We start from the raw sequence: 5348 nt of genomic DNA on the forward strand, positions 1-5348 counted from the left end.
GACAACATTATGAAACCCTTGTCTCAGAAAATCAAAACAAACAAAAAGTAAAGAAAATAATATATTTATGCAATATCTTTATTTTATTATTTTATGTTAAGGGGATTCTTTACTTGCATGTATGTCTGTATATCACAAACATGCTTGGCACTTGCAAAGGCCAGAAGGATGTATTCAGTCCTCTGGCAGGGGTGTTATATATTTTATTTGTGAGCTGCCATGTGGTCTATGGGAACTAAACATAGGTCTTCTGGAGGACCAGTCTGGGTTCTTAACCACTGAGCCTTATCTCCAGCCTCATATCCAATATTTTATTCATGTTTCTTTGATTTGACATATCTCTAAGGCTTTCTATGAAAAATGATAACATAGTCCTTAAAATATTTATTTTCAATGGTGTGTTTGTGTGTGTGTGTGTGCGTGTGCACGCATGCATGTGTGCATTTTCACATATTGTATGTGGGTATATGCATGTGATTTCAGGTGTCCAGGGAGACCTGAGAAGAACAGGTTGGTGAATTCTGTAGAGTTGGACTTACAGGCAATTATGAACCACACCATGTGGGTGCTGAAACCAAACTTGTGTCCTCTACAAGGGCAATACATGCTCTTAACTACTAAACAATCTCTCCAGCCTTTATAACACAATCTTAAACACACTGTTTTCTGTTTGCTAATTAGCTAAAATTGCTGACTTAACAAATAACATCACAAATATTAAGATACAGTTATTTTTCTTTAAATTCAACTTCCAATTATCTAATTACCCATTAATAGTATTACATTATATAATTTACCTTGTCAGATATTGAGACAAGTGTTTTAAAGAGGCTGTTACTCATATTTAATACAAATAAAACCAAGAAATGGATTGTCGATTATCTTGAGGTACTCAATGTCCATTTCTCCTAAAATTTCTAGGTTACATATATAACAGAGGCACAATGTTATATGTATGGAGTAATGTAAATTTTTGAAGTTTTTGGTGGAAAATTATATTTGACACATTAATATAAATTAAGCATAAGATTAGAGTATGCATAATTTTAGTAACCATAATCTACTGTCTATCTGCTCATTCCATACTGTACTAACTAAACACTACAATAGTAAATCATCAATTCAGAAGTTCTAGAGGAAGGAAAAGAATGAAATAATATATTGCAGAAGATAGCATCAGAGATAGAACTTGAAAGTAGTTACAAAATAGAGGGATGCTGCTTACTGGTTTGCCTTACATGGCTTGCACAGTCTGCTTTCTTTTAGAACCCCAGACCACCTACCTAGGGATGGCACCACTCACAATGGGCTGGGTCTGTTCCCATCAATCATTAAGAAAATGGCCTACAGGCTTACCTGTGCCCCAGTCAGTGAAAATTTATTTATTTTACATACCAGCCACAGTTTCTCCTCCCTTATTTCTTCCTGTTTCCTCCCCCTTCATCCTTCTACTTCAGAGAAACCACTATGCTGATTTACAAAGTGGATTTATAAGTTTTCACTCCAGTCAATGGTAGAGGACTGTTCCCCTTACTCCACATATTCTCCAACATAGGCAGTAATTAACATTTTTTATATTAGCCATTCTGACAGTTTTAAGATGGTATCTCAAAGTTGTTTTGATTTGCATTTCCTTGATAGATGAGGATTTTGAACAATTCTTTAAGTGTATCCATTTTTTCCTGCAGTCCAATCTTACAGAGGCACTTTCTTATCTATCTATCTGTCTGTCTATCTATCTATTTATCTATCTATTGTCTCTTTTTCTGTGCTGTGGAATAATCCTTCTGTGCACTGTAAATATGCATTGCTCTTATTGATAATAAAAAGCTTATAGACATATAGCTGGGCAGGAAGAGATTGAATGAGACAGCCTGAGACAGAGAGAATGCTAGATGATGAGGGGCTGAGTTAGGAGAAGTCAGCCAACTGCTGAGGAAGCAGAATGTATAGAAAATGAGGTAACAAACCATGAGCCATGTGACAAAACATAGACAAGAAATATGGGTTAATTTAAATGTAAGATTTATCTAGTAACAAGCCTGAGCTATTAGCCAAGTATTTGTAATTAATATTAAGCCTGCAAGTGATTATTTGAGAGTGGCTGAAGGGAAGAAACACCTGCCTTCATCCCTACTATTCCCTTTTTAGCAACAAAATAAATAGAATAGATAAAAACCATCACACCAAGTACCTCACATTCAGATCAACAAACAGCTCTCTCAAATTCTAAAAATATCTGTACTTCTTTATCATCAGTGACTTCAGGAATCTCAGCAATCACACATTTCCCAACTTTGTCATATTTTTCACATTCTTTCTTGGTTTCAGCTTCCAACTCTTCATAGACCTCTCCTATACCAACCATATTCCTCAACAGGACCACTTTAGTAGGGCACTTAAGTATTTCAGTGAATGGATTTCAATCCGACTTCTTGGATGCATTCTGAGACTCGCCCTTCTCCGTTGCATCACCCACAACGATCTTACTGCCGTGCTTGCTGGTCTTCTCCAATAACAATGCTCATGTTTCCCCAGCCCCTGGACTTCCTGGAAGCCATAATTCTGCATGATCTGATGAGCCACTGTGCCATCCATGCTAGCAAGGAAGGAGTTGTTATGGTCAGTTGGAGATCTTGATCTATTTGACTCTTCATATACTGAGGGAGGTGCAGCACTTTGGAAGATTGTTATAAAGGACTTGAGACCCCTTCATAAGGAAAAATCTCAGGGTAACTCCTTCTTATTCTCTACAAGAGAAGTAAGTAGGGGCAATGGTAGCTACTCCCAAACTTCTTTTCCTCTGCTCTCGTTCATAGTCTTCATTTCCATCGGAATTTGGGTCTGGTCATCTTGAAAATCAGCTGGCTTCATGCCTGTCTTTATGTCTCTTTTTCTTCCAATTTCCTTATGTCTTTCCAGCTCCTGGGGCCTCTGTTGCTCTTTTCTCTGGTGCTTCACTACATTCTCATAATCGTTAGGAAACATAAGATCATATTCATCACCTCTGGGGATCAGAACTTTCCTTGCGAAAAACCTACTGGAAACATGGTCCTTCAGCCCAGATGTACATGAGGTGGTTTGTCTACAATATTCCAGTCATCTTAGGAGCCTCCTCACTTTAGGTTGATGTCTGGGACAAGGACTGTGCTTTGTTTTGTCCGTTTGCTTTTGACTGGAGTGAGAGCTGCCTACTTTACTTGGAGCTGGGACTATAGATGCTTGAAGTTTTAGGGCCAGAGCCGAGGCAGGCAGCAGGTAGTCAGGTAACACTGCACTGAAGCCCACCTACCACCAAAGCTCGCCAAGGCGTTAACCCTTGGACAAAGTGGACAACTGTCCTGACCATGTAAGCAGAGGACTGGAAGTATGTTAATAATGACTAGTAGGGAAAACATAAAATTTTTGTTCTATCATCTCTAGTGATATTTTTGAGTGGTAATTTGTAATCTAAAGAATCTATGCTGGAGTAAACCAACATTACCCCCAAATGTGCATGCTTGTTCAGTTATTTATCTTTCCTTTCAAAATGCCTCCATTTCTTTAGGAGAGTCTCCTCATGGTATTTCCTTAATGAATCACTTGCACATTAGTTCGACATAAAAGTAATTTGTTGTTAGCATACAACAGATTGGGTCTCTTGCATTTTCAAACATGTCATTTTACTTTATTCTCATTCATTCTCTTTCACTGCCCTCCTTCATCCTCCTTGCCACCTTCCCTTCTCCAAATTACCCTGTATATGCTTTCATGTCATACATATACCTTTATTCTCTCATTATTGTTCTGCAACTATGATACAGTAGTTGGCATTCGGTCTGCTTCTGATGAACTGAAGTCTCAATGGTGATCACTATGATAGCATGAAATATATTTTATCAGTTTTGTCCCTAGTTTTCTGCTCTAGGATCTATGGCCTTTACTGGAAAACATATATACTGGTGAAATGCAATTTCCAGGACATTTAAGCTTTTTCTTTGAACTAAATTTGAGCTAATACTACCGTGTATGGATTGAGAACATCATTCACTTTCCAAGTCAAAACAGAAGTTTGTAAAGGTTCGATTTCATTTTGAGTTATTTTCCAATGCACCTCACAGTAGAAGCACGGTCATCTATTTTCATTGCTATCTGTTTTTATGGTTTATAAATGTTTCCAGAAAGTGGCAATTCCTGCTGGGGCTTTCTGACTTGAAGATTATTGGCAATTTTATTCTTGGAAACAAGTGCATATGTCAGAAATCATTTCCTTGTGCTTCAACATTAAACAGACAGGAATCCAGTATCTTTGGAAAACTACAAAGACTAGTTTGAAGAATTGAAACTTAGGAATGGAGACAGCTGTCTCATTTCCTTTTAAGAACTCAGGCCACATCACAAAATAAATGGATATTTCTCAGAGAATAACAGTAGGTTATCATAAATACACTCAGTATGTGATTGTGCCACATGGGATTGTCTTGAAAGGATCAGTCTGCGACATTCTTCACATAGTCACAACTATCTACCTCAAAGCAAATAGGCAACATTGACAATGAGCTGGGGAAATAAATACATGCTGTTTTCCATAATCTGTCTGAAGAGGATATTCATCTTTCTCATAGCCATGAATTCTAAACCCAAACTGAATCTGAACACTTATATGATCATATTAATAAAATTCAGGGTTACAAGAAACCCTGTGCTCCTATGGTAACCAAAGTAAGAGAAACTCAGTCTAAAAAGTATCTTAAATATCTTTAAGCATCAGCTTTCAGAAACAAGCTGAAATGTACTTTACAAAACAGAAAGCACATTCTAGTTGCTATTATTCAGAAGCAAATGCCGTAATTAAGAAAATGCCTTTGGGTTTTTTAATTCAACTGTATTTGGGGCTACTAGTCAATCTAGGTTGTATATATACAAAAGACACTTAACTAACTTCAGAAAATGCTTACCAACTAATTCAGGATACATTAATAGTAAAATTTAAATTTTTCATTTGGGCAATGTGTCTAATAAGAGTCAATGTTACCTTAAATAAATGTTAGGTATATAGATCATATAACAAGGCTTTATAATCAAAACAAGATTTTGTAGAAATGTCACACATTTGTCATAATTCATGATGTGGATATACAAACTATAAACATAAGAAGGTGTAACCTTCCTCTATGAACCTTCGTGGTTTCTATAGGACTCTCAGTGGAATAGTAGATCATAATGTAAATTTATCTGCTCAGAATAAACTGTTTCAGATCTAGCAAAATTAGCTTTGTGATTAGATGTATTCAGGACCACTATAAAATATCTAGAATTAGGGGAAGATGATTTTCAGAACTGGACAGTCACATTCTTGTTGCGTTGCT

The 5348-nt window shown here is 36.7% G+C and overlaps 1 pseudogene; it reads right to left on the bottom strand.

The window, feature by feature from the left end:
• Positions 1-2206: 2206 nt before the first annotated feature.
• Positions 2207-3230, bottom strand: LOC101833441 (annotated as a pseudogene).
• Between the last annotated feature and the right edge of the window lie 2118 nt (positions 3231-5348).

Source organism: Mesocricetus auratus, unplaced genomic scaffold, assembly GCF_017639785.1.
Source record: "Mesocricetus auratus isolate SY011 unplaced genomic scaffold, BCM_Maur_2.0 Super-Scaffold_100003, whole genome shotgun sequence".
Lineage (NCBI taxonomy): Eukaryota > Metazoa > Chordata > Mammalia > Rodentia > Cricetidae > Mesocricetus > Mesocricetus auratus.